This window comes from Hippoglossus stenolepis, chromosome 5 (assembly GCF_022539355.2).
Source record: "Hippoglossus stenolepis isolate QCI-W04-F060 chromosome 5, HSTE1.2, whole genome shotgun sequence".
Classification (NCBI taxonomy): Eukaryota; Metazoa; Chordata; class Actinopteri; order Pleuronectiformes; family Pleuronectidae; genus Hippoglossus; species Hippoglossus stenolepis.
In genome coordinates, this window is record NC_061487.1 from 16389281 (window position 1) to 16406718 (window position 17438).

The window sequence follows — 17438 nt, forward strand, 5'->3', positions numbered from 1 at the left end:
AATTTAACCGCTCCTGCAGATTGTGTGTCTTTATCTGTCTGCAACCATGTCGTCATGCAAGGATGCACATTTAGACTTTTTCTCTTTCTCCACAGTCAGTGGTGAGTTTTGACGTAATTTTAAGTGTAAAAACTGTGGATTATAAAATAAAATAAATGCAGGCATGGAGGATTTGTATTTGATGTGTCTGCACTGAGGAGCAGTGGAGCCAAAGGACACAGTTCAGGTTCATCTCTGCTGCAGAGGAAACACATTTCATGGCTCTGGAGAGACGATAAATAAAATTCTCAGACAACATCTCCTCAGTTTTAGTTCGGAGAGAAATAACATTTCTGTGCAATAAAAATGAGGGAGAAGAAATAAAACCCCATAAAATACTACATGGTGTATGTTGTTTTTTTTTGTGAGAATTTCCAAGATGTTTATTAAAAGAGCGCCGCATGCCTTTGAGGTGATGTGCACTATATGGGATATTCTGTGTATGCACATAATAAACACTTGTGCTGCCTGACAGAGGTGTGAATCTGAGAGCTTTTCTACCAAATGAAGTGCCAGCAGAGAGAGAAGTAAAGAGATCTGCAGCTGTCAGGGGTCAGCCAGGCAGAGATTGCTTCTAGAGATCTTTTGAAAAAATCACACGTTTGAAGGCTTAGTGCTTTGCTGTCTTCGCATTTCAAGCTCAGATCAGTGGAATCAAAAAAAAGAAGAAGAAGAAGAAAAAAAAAGAAAGAGGGAGAACATGGGTTGGAGAATTCTGATGTTGGGATGGACATGGGACGATAGCTTTTTTTTGGAGACGAGCCTTTTACCTGATCCTTTACAGGGAGGAGGAGGAGGAGGACAGCCCAAGTGTTTTTGTTCTTACATTAAAACATGTATCACACAATTAAAGCCGCACTGTCTCTAATGTCCCTGTGTGTTTGTCTGTGTGTGTGTGTGTGAGAGAGGAAATGTAATGTACAAAAGCTGCTCTGCACTATCATCTATGAGTGTGTGTGTGTGTGTGGACAGTAAGATGGAGTGAAAGGAAACAAATGTGGAACCTCCCTTCAACACAACTGTTTAGACACAGGAAACAGGAATTTAATTATTGTTATAATTAATAAATCTGATCATTTTCAGGATCAAATTCTAATTCTTTGTTACTTTGCCGTGGCTTTGAATAACTTTTGATTCTTTCCTCAGGCTTGAGCCAAACTGAATCTCTTGCTTTATTGAAACTTAGTTCTGCTCACTTGCTGATAAAGTGATCAATCATTATATTTGATTTTCACATGATTCCATCTATTCTCAAGTTCTTTTTCATCAAATACACGTTCAAGTTAGGTCATATAAAAGGAGGTGAGTGTGTTATATGTATTAGTTTGTGTGTGGCTCCTGCAGTGGGAGCACATGTCTCATGATAACCAAGAACTGTGGAGCAAAGAGAATTTAATCTCCACATTTTTAATTTACAGTGTTACAGACCACAGTGACTCAGGTTTGTGAGCTGTGAGTCGCAAGATGAAATTAAATCAAAAATATATGAAAATGTTATTGATTAATGTATCTGTTCACATGACCCGGGTGCAGGCGCCTCACTGTCTCTCTCCCTCCCTCCCTCTCTCACACACACACACACACACACACACACACACACACACACACACACAATAACAAACGACACAGGGCAGAGTCTGTGCAAAGCTCCAGTGAGCAGTTGAACATTGTGTCAAGGTGTTTGAGTCCAGCTGCCTCAGCCAATCACAGCTCAGGACAAAAACAAAGTGCCTTTAAGTTTAGATCTTTGTTTCCTAAGACATTTTATATCGTTACACAAGACACAAGCTTTATTATCTTTATTCTTTTATTTTTATTATTTCACATACAGTCCAGGAAAAGTAGCGAACAACTGGCTTTTTTGAAAACTTTTCTTCATTCATTGATTAATTCGTTCATGTATTTATTTGGCCTTTTCAGTACAGTCATAATAATCTACTTTCAATTCATATTAATACACAGTACACACACAATAAAGCACATAACTAATCCCAGACCTGACTAGGTGAGACAGGATGTGACACTTTGATTCTCAGGTTCTAAGTGACAGCGCTCAACAGACGAGCACTGACGTTATCTGACAGCATTCTTTCTTAAATGCTGCTGGAAGTAAATCAGTTTAAAGATGAAACCAGAGAGAATTGAACCAAAGAGAAAGTGTTATAGTCACAAGTAAAGAGGAACAAGGGTCAAATAAGCACATTATGACTGACGATTTGATTAATAATCTTGACTTTGAGTCTTTCAGATATAGTAGAAATTCTTCAAGCAGCTTTTTTTTTTTCTTTCTAAACCTTGAAATCCTCACACTTTCAATCAGGAGTGAGTTGTGGAGAAACAAATCCGTCTTCACGTGAACCCATAACTTCTGAGTGTGTTTTGTAACCACTTTTTTTCCCCTCTCTCTCATATGCCATGTGATTTCTTTTGCCTGCTCGGAGGCAAAATATGCAAATCCCATCAGATTTATAACACTCGGCGCCTTTCATTTGTTCATGTGCTTCTGCTGTGGTATATTATTATTTTCAAGGGTTCTCAGCGGGACACAAAATGATCATAAGTTATTCTTCCACCTGACAAAAACTACTTCATCCCCCCTCCATTTCAAAGATGGGCCCCAAGTAAAAGTGATAATGACGTGATTTATTATCGTCTGAATGGATGACGGCGAGCTGATTGCTTCTGACGGACCTTCATGCAATGCTGCATATGAAACAAAATATAAATTGACAGGGAGTGATTTGGATGAAGTAAGAAAGAATGTCTTTCATGTGACAGCATCACGCGCTCATTAAATCATCCGCAAAACAGGTGATACAAACATTTTCCATTCAAACGACCACAAAGAGGAGAAACCGCTGGACTTCATTCATCTGGAAGTGAGAAGTGAATCCTGTCTGAGAGAAGAACCTCGCAGCGAACTCTTGCTGTTAATGGCGCTCCTCCGTTTTTTTAACTCCAACTTTCTTCACGTCAATTAAAATCATTTTAGCGCTCATTGCGTGAATCTCAGCAGAGTTTGTGAGTCTGTTTCCAGATCTTGAATAGTTTTAGTTTGGTAACATTTTCCTCTTCATTGTCAGGGTCTTATTTTTCCTTGAGATCCAGTGGCTTCCACAGAAAGACCTCTGATGGGCCTGGTGTTAAAGAGCTCTGATCTCGGCCGTGACAGCCTCAGTCCAATCAGCCTGTTCAACATGCTGCTTTGACTGTCACTTTCAATTTTCACATGACCCCTTGGTCCTAGAATGGGGGATAAGTGGCAGAAAGTGGGACTGAAGGCTCATATTATTGCTCTGACAGCTTCACTCAGCTGAAAGTAATGCAAAACGCAGTTCATATTTATACTCTGACCTTATGCTCAAACAGGGAATCTACTGTATCTGCGTCTTAGATGCCGAGGCAAGGACCAACACTGTGGACTCGTCCAAAATGCACATTGTATCCGGAGAAAAGAGAGAACAAGAGGAGAGTTCACTCCTTTGACTAACTGTTGTGCAGACAAAACAACATATGGAGGATTTTTTCCACACGAGGAAAAAGGTTTTTTTTTTATGTTAGAACACGTGCACAGCTGATCATCCTCTCAATATCCCTCCTGAAATGTTTCATCTGAGTCACATCCGTGCACATGTAGGTCAGAAAGAGAAGAGCGCTATCAGTGGCGGTGGATGTGGTCATTATCAGACATGTTGCGAGACAGGAGGGAGGGGTTCATTGTTCGCTGCCTGCTCGCTGACTGAATAAGGTGTGTTCATTGTTCATTCTCTCCGTGTGAAAGCCACTGGCTCCAGTGTTTTTCTCCTCCTTTTTCACTGCATGTGCAAATAATGTGGGGACTATGAAAACGAGTAAATGAGACAAACTGAAATTGTTGGTTTCACCTCCCACCATGAAAACATGCACGATATTTTGTCATTTGCCCAGAAGGCTTTCAATGAATGATGGTGTTTTTAAAAAAAAAAGAAGAATGTTTGATCACATTAAAGCAGCAAACATGTGAGAAATCATCCAGAAGAGCTTTTAGGTTTGATGTTAATAAATATACATGTTAATACTGCTAATATGGGCTTGGTATTATTTCCCATATCTAAAGGAGTTTGCTGTTGGAGCAGTAAAGACTGTGATTTTTTTTCACCGTGCAAATAATGTGGTGACTGTAGAAATGAGTAAATGAGATCTGAAATTGTCAGTTCACCTCCCACCATAAAAACATCCACAATATTTTATCATTTGCCCAAAATGCTGTCCCTGAATGACGGTGTTTAGCGTGTTCGGTCAGACGCGAAGAAGCAGACATGTAAGACAACATCCAGAAGAGCATTTACGTTTGACTTTAATAAAACAAAAATGTGAATAATACTAATATAGGCCTTGTATTATTCACTACATCTTCAGCAGTAAAGGTTTTTTTATTTTTTTACTTGTATAATCCACACTTCTTGTCCCCTGCCTGCCCTCCTAATCCCTTGGCATGTGTTGGTGACATCACATGGCTACTGGCTCCAAGTTCTCGTCTCCCTGCAACTGTCATTAACTCTGGGAACAAATGAATAATGACTGGGAGACTCTCTGGCTCCCACCACTGACCTTGGGTATTATTAGAATGACCTCTCTTTGGCTTGACCAAAAAAAAAAAAAAAAACCTTTTTGATATCATTGCTGGAAGTACACTAGGAATGATGGCCCTGTCTGCGGGCAGGAGGGGGGGGAGCGGAGCATTACACATGAGGGGGAGAGGAGGAGGGGGAGTCCGTCGGAACCACCAGTGTCGTGTAAGGCTATACTCTGCTCCCACTGGCTGCTTCATGAATACTTCATTAAGAGAGAGCGGCGCCTGAAATACCCGGCTCACAAGTCGCCTGACCTCTCTTTACAAACAACGCACAATATTTGGGTTGAGCCGGCTGACATGGTCAGATGACATGTTTTCACTGTAAAGCGGAGCCTTTTGGGACTCTTGTCTCCGTCAGCGGTGTGATATCATCTGTGTGGAGAGGAGGGGAGCGGTCAGGTGTGGCGGTGCGGGAGGAAGCATCTGTCACAGAGAGACACGCTGGAAGCCACGAGCTGATACTGATCACAACCTGCACACAGACGAGTGGGATTCACTGTCAGAGGTGGAAAGTAACCGAGTACATTTACTCTACATGTACTGTATTGAAGTTACTCGTAGTTACTTGAGGGTTGAATATCATTATTTGACATTTTTTTACTCCACTACATTGATTTGACAGCTCTAGTTACATGCAGCTAAATAATTGACACACTAATCACATGAGTTGTATAATATGCTGCAGTGTTATAGATTAAACTACCCAACAATATACAACGACAATATGTAGCTGCCCCTCAACCAAGTGCAAGATTGAAATACTAAATGAATGTCAATGTATCAGTGACAGCGATCAACAATACAATTTGATTATTACTTACATAAAACTCTGTATGTAGGACTTTTACTTGCAGTGGAGTATTTTCACATTTCTGTGTTGTTACTCAGACTCCAGTAAAACATGTGAATGCCTCTCTCACCTGTGGAAAGTTGCTCTGCAGGCAGTTCAGCACGGATCAGTCCCTTTTAATCTGAGAGTGTAAACAGTAAACCGAGAAAGAAGGGAAAGAAAGGAAAGCTAGATTTTATATATTACGCCACAAACATACAGTGATGTGCACAAATATCATGAAGCAAAAGTGCAGTGTGATGTTCAGCAGTGGGGCTTTACTTTTACTTCCTTCTAATGCAACATTAAGTCAATAAGACAGGATATAGTTTACGTCTTAAAACTGAACTACATTGATTTGACAACTTTAGTTATATGCAGATAAATATTTTACATTTAAATCCCACGTGTTGATATAATATGTTGCATTGTTATAGTTTTAACTACCCAACAATATACAATGAACTTTCCCTTCAAGCAAGTGCAAAATGAAAATGCTGGATGAATGTCAAAGTATATGTGAAAGTAATCCAATTATACAACAAACAATTTATTAGATAAAGTAACTAAATATTTTTTTAGGAACCAGATCCTGAGAATTCACTTATGTAGAACTCTAGATGTTGTCAAAGAGTAAACAGTGAAAGAAGTGAAATAAAGATGGAAAGAAAAGTTTGATATTTTATATAAACACACAGAGCTGTACACATTATGATGATATAATGTGGCTTTGACTGTGTACAGCAATGGTGCAGGAACTTGGGTATTTTCATCTGATGTCACCTTAAACCCCACAAGTCAGGGAGTAGTTTATTTTGTATTAACTGGACTGAATTGTGATTTTATTTTTACAAACCAAGTAAACTTGAAATATAAAGCATTGTTTTAGAATGAACGACCAATATGTCAATAACATATTTTAAAAGTGCTGCAGCTACAGACCAACCTCAACAGCAGAACAGATGCATCATTATACAAATACAAATACTGCTTTATAAATATCAATGATCCAGTCACATGAGTTTTTTTCCACTTTTGACACTTTAACACTTCCTCATTTGAATGCAGAACTTCTACTTGTTGATTTTTCATCCTTATTTTGCTCCATCTACATGAGAGTGAAGGATGTGCAGACCTCCTTCACCAGAGGAACTTTTCATGGAGACATTATTCAGTAAAGTAGTGAGGAGGAGCCTCCTGCCCTCCACTCCCACTCAGTAAAAACAGATCTACTCGCCCTGGATCTAATTACAGAGCAGGCAATAGGAAATTAGAAATGCATTTTAACGCACGACGTAAACATCTTCATATATTTTCCAATTAGGCAGCAACAGGTAATCAGAGGATGAATAAAGGGACGAAATGAAAGTGTCAGATTGTTAATCTCAGCGTCAGTAATGGAGAGAGTCCGAACAATCACACAGAGGCTGCATCGTGGAGCCGTGACTCGCCCACTGCAGCGAGTAAATACCTGAGATGAGAAGGTGGAGACACAGAGACTGATGTAATCAGTGCTGCCACATCAAGGACCCTCCATCATTACAATCTGCACACTGTAACACAAGAGACACACGAGGGACACACCAGGGACACACAGGGGACACACAAGAGCTGCGGAGAGCAACACAACCCGCAGCAACACACAATCACAGCCTGTGATCTGCGTCTGAACGAGTCAGAAATTACATATAGACACTCGGCGCTTCCACGATCCGGAGATGGACAGATACACGCGCGCGCACACACGCACACGCACGTGCATCAATCGATACACTTTACACAAAAAGGCTTTTGTCATTTACGACTAATGCGTGTTGTTGGTGCAGTTGTTCACAGGTTTGCATGAACACGAGGGGAATGAAGACGCTGTTTGAGGTGGTGACGGAGAAACGATGGGTTGAGGAGAGATGAAGAGGAGGAGGAGGAGGAGGAGGAGAGGAGATAAGGAGAGGTGAGGATGAGGATGAGGAAGAGGAGGAGGAGAGATGAAGATGAGAGGAGATGTATATGCTGTGTAGCTGAGACCGACAATAACACACCACGTCTCCAAAGAATGTTCGGTGATCGTGTGTTAGACCAACACACACAGAAATATCTAATACTCAATAATCAGAGCATATTGAAAGAGAACGTGTAAAGGTCCATTCCGTCGATTTACCGCAGCACGAAACAGTTCAGGGATCAGAGAAACAAACTTCAATTATACGTGACGGTGAAAATTACTAAGTTTAGACACAACATCCTCAATTCCTTGTGTAATTCAATGACTATTTAAAGATATGATGCGGAAATAATTTGTCCAGTTGTTGATAAATATGTATTTTATTTATTTGTTTGTTTTCTTTCATTTAAAATTACATTGAGAAATCTTTGGTTTGAATCTAAGATTTTAGCCGGATCCCTAAGAGGAGCAAAGCCATTCAAAATATATTAATCTTATAAAAACATAGTATAATAATTTGTTGAAGCATAATAATAATAATAGTGATAATAATATCAATAGCATTGATAATACCATTAATCCCCACCATGTAAAGTACTTCGTACATGTGTTCTGAAAAGTTCTGTATAAATAAAGTTTATTATGATTATTATTATCTCTATTTACTGTTTATTGCACTGACATATGTGAGTGTGTGTGTGAGTGTGTGTATATGTGGGTGCAGCAGCAGCAGCAGAATAATTCCCTCATGTCCACGGAGCCACACTCCGCCTGCAAATGAGTCGTGAAACGCGGCGGAGCTGGAAACAGAGAGCCGCAGGTTCCAGGTCCGCACCGCAGCTGTCAGGGCAGGGACGCTGCTGACGAGCAGAGGAAGAGGAAGAGGAAGAGGAAGAGGGACGGAGGATACGAGGGAGTGGGCGGTAAACGTGCGTAAATCTGACCTCGCACAGAGAAGTTAAAATGTTCTGGGCAAAGACCACGTGTGTGTGTGTGTGTGTGTGTGTGTGTGTGTGGTGGCCAAGACGATAGAAACGAGTATCAGAGCAGTAATTAGAGTTTAGTTTATGGATGGCTGCCTTTGCCAAAAACAGTAATTGGAGCACATCTCTTCTTTTTACCCAGAGGAAAGTGTCTCAGCCCGGAGGATGGAGCCGCTGGTGAAAGCAGTGATGAAGACCATTGTCCAGTGTGACCCTCTATTAACATCTCTGGGCAGCATCTGGATGCTGTTCCCATGGAGAGGGGACACAAGTCACTTATTTATCAACATACTAAATCCCCTGTTTAAACGCCCCCCCACCACCACCACCAATAAAAGGATGGAGGCCATGCTGCCCTTCATCACTGCACCTCTTCATCCTCCCCTTTGTTTTGCAGGTGTCTCCAATTACCTGCTAATTTGCCTCTAATCTTAGCACAATTCTTGTTAAACATGTTTACACCCCCATCCCCCCATCCCCATCCCCAAAAACTGAGGTCTGTAATAAAGCTGTGCAAGACAAAGCAGTGACATTCTCCTCTGCTAAAACAATGTGCTGGTTGTTATTAATTTCGGTGTAAGAAAGTATGGCAGCCCACGAGGGAAGCGAGGGGAGCATCTCTGGGCGATTCGCGCAGGTTGTTGGGTGGCATTTCATTTATGAATTTTTCTATTTGGTGAAAGACGAGTGCCAAGGACCAATTCAACACATGCCGACACCGGGAGTGTTGCTAAGAGACGGAGATGCTGCACAACTTCCATCATGGAGCTTGACTCTGACCTTTATGCAAATGAGCTTCTGTGTGAAAGCTACCGTGATGTCACTAATACCTGGCCTACAAAAAAAAAAAACGCTTTAATATCTGGAGTCCTCTCAGGTTTGAGAAAAAAAGAAATACCCTTTGAAAAAAAAATGTAAGAGTGCAACAAATCCAGACCCCAGCACACGTGTTAAGGTTTTAATTGAAATAAAGGAATGTTTGAATTAAAAAGTAAAAATAAGCTGAGGGCTGCTACTAGAAATCTTTAATTGAAATTTCTCTTACCTTGAAACAATGTCCTGAAAATGTTTGTGGTAATTCAGAGACAACGTGTTTTCCAAAAATTGCCCCTATATGAAAATTCAACTCCATGTACAGAATAATAAAATTTCAAGAGTCAAGATTCAAAGATATTTGTTTTCATCATACTCAGGTACAATTAAATTGTGAGAGGCTTCTCTATCCAAGATATCTTAAAACATGCGTAAAAATATATAGAAATATAGAATGAAAAACAGCAGCAGCATCAGCAAATAACTATTTATACAGAAGATGGAACAAGCGTATTTACAAACAGTGCAACTTAACTAAACTCAGAGAAGGTGCTGCATCCTCCTTTGATACACTTGTCATTTCCCTTTGTGCAAAAATCTACTTGATAAAGCAGACGTGTGACATTTTGTCTTGCGTGTCTTACACCAACATAGATTATTCACGTGTGTGACATCAACGCGGTGCATCTTTCTTGACCCGTGTGTCATTTAAGAACACAATGATAATGATGGCTTGGGGGCGCTTCTTTGGGTGGAGGGGGCAGCGAGGTTGCGACCTGTAAGGAGGGCTGTATCAGGTTGTAGCAGGTTATCTGAAGTGGACGCTGATAATGGCCTTTCAGACATGCCAGGTTTGATCCTTTCACCGCAGAGGAGGGGGTTAATCAATAGCCTGAGTAGATCAGTGATATGAGGTTACTGTACGAGCAACTAGTCAGCAGCCAAACAACAACAGCAGTTAATTGGTTGGACATTTGACAGGGTCAACGAGAGAGAGAGAGAGAAAAAAGGTCCTGTTGTCAGTGGAGAAATGTTATGAGCATCATGTTTCCAGGCGTTAAAAATCAAATCAATTGCGTATTGATTGCACATTATGTTATCGGCTCTTTATGCAAAAGAAGCATCTGGGAATTTATAGGTTGTGATCACAGCTATAGCCTGCACCGATTCACTTGTGGGTGCAATAAACACGACTTCAAGGCACCGGCGTAAAATGGCCATTTTAATCAAAGATGAGTAGAATATATGGATCTCTTTTGTCCTGTGGTCCTTACACACAGGGCGAGAGAGAGCGAGAGAGAGACAGAGAATCAGAGGAGAGAGAGAGAGAGAGAGAGAATCAGAGGAGAGAGGGAGAGAGAGAGAATCAGAGGAGAGAGAGAGAGAGCAGTGCACTACCGTGTTCAAAGCCAACCTTGTCAATAGTACTCACAGTGGGCAAGGGGAGTGTAATAGCACTTCCCTGATTCTACATTGATATCATATAATCCAGTGTGCCCTGTTTCAGTATCATATTTATCTAACCTGCTGGGGGACAGGGTAAGGGGGACAGTGTCCCTGCTGCTCGGAGCAGACACATTACACACCGCCTCGTGTATTCTTATTGATTACTCCCACCCCACAGCCCAGGGACCATAATTTAACTCAGCAGGCACTACAGTTAATACTGGAATTCAAACATTCCATCTACACTTCAAGAGACAAAAACAATTGACACTTTAAAAATGTGCAGGGCCTCTCTAAATGGGATCTGAAGGGAAGGGATCTCCATTTTCTGCTCGGTGCTTCTTTTTTCCCTCCTCTCCTCTTCTTCAGTCTGTGCAGCTCCTGTGTTGTTTCTGAGGAGAACCGAGGAGGAGAAGGGCTTGAAAAGAAGGAGGGGTATGCTCGTCCCAAGAAGGTCATTCAAACTGTTTCATATTTTTCATTACACAGGATATAATTTAAATAAAGATAAAATTTGACAACGAAAAGCAAATACATTTCTTTTTTTGGTGGTATTTTTTCCTTTCTGTAGTCGAGGGCTGAGGATGTAGCACCTTGTTAAACCCTATGAGGCAAATAGTGATTTGTGAATAAGGGCTATAACAATAAAATGAAATTGATTGATAGATACAATTTTCTTCCTGGAATTTCCACAGGAGCACATGCTCAGAAGTAGGATAACAAAGACTTGTCTGCATTGGCATGAGGTGCCTTGCTCAAGAGCACACAGGCAATAGAAGCACCATGTTTCTTATGTGTTAAGACTATTTGAACCTAAAGAGTAAAGAAAATCACTGAACATCTGTGAGATTATAGAAATAAATTCAGTAAAGAAAACGTATCTGATTTCTATGTTTAAATACGCAGGGTTGAATGTAACTTCCCAGCTCCTCCTCTCTGTTGCCTTCAGCTTTGAGTCGTTACGATCCATGTTCTCCGAGGGGTTTTAAGATCATCTCATTATTCTAATGTCTGAGTCGGTTAAAGAGGCGTTCAGTGACATCCATAAAGTCATGTTAAGAGCGATAACAGCAGGGAGCTGAGCTGGTCACTGTTAGTAGGATAGAAGCTGCAGAAGGGGGGGGGGGGGTCAAATGAATACTGTGATAATTATCACATCATTTTAATAGTGGTGTGTTAGGTTTTTTGTCTTACAATATATGTATTGATGAGTTGTTGAACTACTATATTCTATGATTTTAAAATATGTGTTCCCAATTAAAAATAATTGTAATAATTGTGGAAACAAGATATGTGAACCACTTTATCTCTGAGAATGTTAAACTGACTAAAACATCCTCTGTGCAGAATCTAATGTGATCATGTCTGCAGGTAATCCCCTCACCTCAAATCCAAATTAAAAATGTAAGGATTATGCAAAATGCTGTCAAATCCACATCATCATTTCAAATCAACAATCAAACCTAATTTTTATTTTTTAATAGACGAATGTGAGGTGGACGGTGCTTTGCTTCTTTTTTTTTAAAAGCTAAAATGAGCATCAGTGGGGATTAATATGCATTAATTAAATTGACTCTGTTTCCTTTAATGAGAGGGAAAAGGATTTGATGTTAATGCTGCTGATCTCACGGAGGCTTCAATCCACCTAATTAACCAGTATTTCTGCAACACACTGAAATAATCAATAAAAAAGATATATCATCACCGCTATGGATCATACGCTCAGATATCCAGATAATTAAATGCATCACATGCGCGCTCACCTCAGCAGTAACAGAAATAGGCTTTTTACGGTTTGGGAAACATGTTTCTTTTCTTGGTGGAGTAATTAAAAAAAAAATAACTGGCTCTTTTATCTCGGCGTTTCCTCCTAACGTGGCAGCACTCACTGTTGCATCTGTGTGCTGTGCAGAGATAGAGCGTCTGCAGAGGGCCAGACTCCAGAGATCCATCCATCTCAATCTGAGGCTACAGCTGACACCTTACAAAGAGGTACAATTAATAAGGGCATTATCCAGCAGTAGGCAACAATGGAGTCCTAACGCAGAGACACCAACCTCGGGAGGCCCGCGGAGGAGAGAGAGGGGAGCGTGTGGGTTTATGGGTGGGGGGGGGAAGGGCGAGCCAAAGTGCTTCAAAATGGGATGCATTACAGCCAATGTCTTCGGAACATGAATTGCAATCTATTATAACTGAGCCTTATGATAGATGGTGCCAGCTGCTCGGTGCTAAATGGGTCACTTCCAGCAGATCATCATGGACTCTGTTTTAGCAAAGTGAGATTTTAGGTGCAGAAATTATTTAAATAATCCAGATTCTTTTCAAGACATCTTACTAAGGTGCTGCCAAACTTGAGGTTAAAATAAAGTTTTAATAAAGTGTAAAAAAAAGGTGACACTTGCTGCTGTTTGTTTGATGACAGTTGTTCAGATTCCCGCGGCGTCAACAGGAGGAAATGTGAGATATCAAATACAGCATAACTGATAATGGCGCGCTCATGAAAGTGTCCTATTAGTGCAGGTTGAACGCAGCCCTATGGTTCACAGGGGAGAGGGCGGAGATACCGCTGCACTGACATTTACAGCAATCCAGGAGTTGTTTGTGGTCACTGGACTGGAGACAAACGCTGAACCCAAAGGTCAGAGGTCAGGGCTACATTTCTTCCACAGTGGAGGCCCCACTGTTGGAAAAGACAAACACAAAACGCAGCTGTGGCGTGAAGTGCTCCTGCTGTGCGGGAAATCAATCAAGCGTCATGTATAAACACAACCGGGTGCAAATACAGAGCAGAATAAATGTTGGTATAAAATTGTGGAAAAGAACAAACACAAACGTGTACAGATCAATACGAAATGAAGTGATCAGCGAAACAATTGTCTGGGGATGTCTTTTTAAGTAATGAACCCTAATCACTCTTAAGTCGGCTCCAGTGTTTTATATGGAGTCAAGAAAAGTCGTCCACGGTGATGGCTTTATATTTTCCTGCTCGTTCCACAGGGGAGAAGACGAGCTTGGTTATGGATTAACACTGTAATCAATAACAAGATAGGAGTCCGGCTCTCTAAGCTCAGGGAAATTAATTCGAAATGCAGTCAAACTCTTATCGACCCGCAGCCCAGGGTCGCTTTCATTGCAGGTAGAGTTGATAATCCACCAATATTGTGATGAGCAGCTAATCTCGCGTTTTAAATACGACCTCGGTCACTCCTAATAAAGAAAGTGAAGACTGGCCGACCACTGGTTCGTCCGTGCAGCGAGGTCTCCTGGTGGCTTTGTCTCCTGATCCATTTTTTCAGGTGATCTTAAGGAGTTGGTTTCAATCAACTTTGATATATTGGTCATCGATTGCTTTGACCGTCGTCGAACCCTCATTGAACCTCCATGTGATGCCTCTGTCAGAGCTCGGGTCAGAAAACTCTTATTTTGAAATACATATTTGCTCTGTTTTACACATTTTTATGCTGTAAATAAAAACAAGAGACGTCATTGTCAAAGAAAGTGTGACGGCGGTAATCTTTTAACACTTTGTTGCTGCAAAAAGCTGTTTAAGTGACTTATATAAGTGCAATGCTAATCATTACATTACATTCGACAAATTCAAAGGTTTGAAAAGTTTAGTTTTATTGCAGTATTTGTAAATTCCATTCGATTTGAGTAAAGAACATCAGTTCTCCATATACACAGCAGATTATTATATGAACATTCAGTATTTTATTGTTAATTCCTGTGCAGGTCAACTGTCCTTGTCCAATCAACCAATCAAAAATGTCCTCCTCCTTGAAACGAGGCAGATCTTCTGTGCGTGTCTCGGTCACCTCCAACCAAACCATCGTGCACACATCGCATTCTCTGACGAGCGGAGTTTCAAACCAGAAAGAAAACAAAGCAGGTTAATTGCTGATCAGCGGAGTGGGACTGTAATGAGGCCCCGCTGCCCACGGCCAGGGCTCCGCTCACCATATACCGGGGACTTCCTCCAGACTGGCTCCACTCTACTTTGATGCTTGTTTGCTTTTTGCACTGCTGGGACCCGTCATTGTTGGTTTTAATTACTTCACCACCAAATGCTACAGATGAAAGAAAGGTGTCTGTAATTAATAGAATTTCCATAAATTTGAATGACTAACCAGTCTCATTAGCCGGCCCCTTTTGTCTTGACTGAAGTTGCCCATGTCATCTTTCTCCAACTCCAACTATACACAGTGATATCACTTAGGGCAAGAAATCACTTGATACGCACCGTATTTCCTGATAATCAAATATCGCCGCAGGCTGGTGGATGCTGCACATTGTGAAGTCCTGCTCTGATGATCAAGGTCAACCTGAAGAAATATACGCTGTATTAAAACTATATGAAAAAAACTTTTTTCAATTATTCATTTCAGATGATTTTTTTCAAAGTCAAAAAATCTAATTGTGGGAGAACTGGTCTTTGATCGTGTGTAATGGGGATCAGGGCTGCGTGCACGTCTCTGGGCCTCTAACTAAATGAGTTGCAGTGCTGCTGGCACTTACTCCTTTGGATGCTAGTCAGCTTGGCAGTAAGAGAGCTGTGGTGTATTCACATTACGACAACAGAAAAAAGGACAGTTACACAGAAGGGGCATTTCAAGGAGGAAACACCTGTTGTTTGAACATGTTTGCATTGGAAAGTGCCGACTGGGGCGTCAACTCGGGTCAGAAATATGCTTTAATGTGTTTTTGATATGAACATGTATGTATGTAAAACTTTAAGGTGTTTCAACTTTATATGACTTTAACGGATTTACAGCAAAACTCTGGATTAAGATTGTGCATATATACATAATTTTCAAATCATATTAATAATTCATCACATTACACCACGAAAACCCGACTATTTTAAATATAATAAAGACGTCCTTCCATCAAGATTGTGTTTTTTTTTTTCTGTTTACCTACATTGTAAAAACAAAACTATTCTCAATTATAGTAGACCAGGTCAGAGGCAGGAATGCAAGTCTTCGTGCTTTGTGACGGAGCTCTATAATCTTGTGGAGAACAGCCTATCATTACCAGGCAGTGTGGTAATAGACTGACATGGATGCCATGGGGAGTAATTGAGTCCACACATCAATCAGCAGGGAAACTCATCTTAACGATTGCAGAGAAGTGGCTTGTTTGTCCTCAACACCACAATAAATGCTAACATGGAAGCAGGCGCACAATACCTGCAGCTGAATGAAGGGGTAGTTAGCCATCATGAGAGATTCATTAGTCCGCTCCCCTACTTTGCCTGTGTCTCTCTGTGCCTTCTGATATGCTCAAACCTGTTTAGTACCTGCAGATGTATACTGATGTTCTCCAGCTCGGATGAAATGCTGAGAGGTAATTACCTCTGGTCCGTGGAGAGGATTGGTTTTAAAATTCACACCATTCATTTTGCATATCAACACTGTTTTTCCTTTCAAATGGGACATTAATGAAGGACATTTTTTCATAAATGGGAAAATGAAAGTATCAAAGGGACACGTGGATTATTTTACAATAAATTCAGTTCTTTTAAATGATCAACAACCTTCTGCTTTATTTACAGACTTCTGATGATTCTATTTTATTTTTAAACACACCGCAGCATCACTTTCTTTCAGCAGAATTTCCCTGCGACGTCTCTACCCGCGGACTTCTGTGCCAGTCGGTATAAAAGACGCAGCTGGATGCAGAGAATATACCATCTTCCACTCTAAAAGGGAAGGGGTCCCACCTGATTAAGGAGGGCAGGGGAAGACTTTGGCAGGCCAATGGGAGAGGTCAAGAATAGACCAGCCGGCTTCACTCCCCCACCACATCATTTTTGTATGACAGCACCATACCGAGGTTGGAGTTCACCGAGACTTTTCATGAACAGAGCGCTTAACGTCAAACACAAGATTAAAGCGGGGGTGTCGCATCTTGGCAGGACCAGATGAAAATATCAACTGCTAAGCCCCCCTCTGAAAAGCCAGGGACAGGTATCTAATATTAGAGAGTAAAGCCTAGTTAGCAGAGGCGGCCCGCTGCTTTCCACGTTCTCAGTGCTGGTCAAAAGGCCAGGCTGGCTTTGGGATTGCTTTATTGGTGAAATATATTACAGTAGAGGCCTGCAACTGCCTTATTAAGGAGGCAGGGGAGAGATGCCCTCGTGACATATAGCAGGAACTGAGGACATTTCCATATTACAGAATAAAACACAATCTGAGATTCTCTTTTATTTCACGTGCACCTAAAGTCAAGGTAATCTAAATTTCTGCACCTACATTTGCTCTGTGGTTAATTATTTAGAAATAATGAACCAAAGGGAAAAAAAAGAATAATTCATTAGCGCGAAAGGCAATTTAAAGTAAAGAGTAGAAAATTAAATCAAGCAAATATTACAGTGCTATATATTTTTTCAGATTTTCATCCATTGAAGTGCAGTGGAAGTAAATACTGCTTTTTTAAAAAGTGCATTTAAAGAGACATTTTGTAGGACACAAATGACTTGTTTTCTTCAGTAGCAACAGAAGCTGGTGCTTCAGCTCTTTAAGTGGCTTGGACGCATAAAAGAGGTTTATCTGCCCCTCTCATTTCTTAAGCCACATAATCAGATGACCTGAGGAGAGCTGGAGAGAAACAAAGAACACCTACTGCACCGTCTATCTATCTGTCTGTCTGTCTGTCTATCTATCTGTCTGTCTATCTGTCTGACTATCTATAGGTAACAGAATTTCCTCCACACTTTTAAAATAAGAGACAAAGTTAGCAAGCTGAGTTCACTTATCTCACAGCGCAGAC

The 17438-nt window shown here is 40.9% G+C and overlaps 1 long non-coding RNA gene across 2 annotated transcripts in view; it reads right to left on the reverse strand.

Annotated features, from left to right (window-relative positions):
* Positions 1–4292: 4292 nt before the first annotated feature.
* LOC118110263 overlaps positions 4293–17438 on the reverse strand; it is a 33996-nt gene continuing 20850 nt past the window's right edge. Inside the window, exons 2-3 of one of the 2 annotated variants that reach the window (XR_007032702.1) lie at positions 5575–5625; positions 4293–5126 (exon numbers count right to left, since the gene is read on the reverse strand). This is a non-coding gene — a long non-coding RNA (uncharacterized LOC118110263). Of the gene's footprint in view, positions 5127–5574; positions 5626–14266; positions 14735–14907; positions 14990–17438 lie in introns of those variants that run through there. The other variant, XR_004696899.2, reaches the window with a different exon arrangement.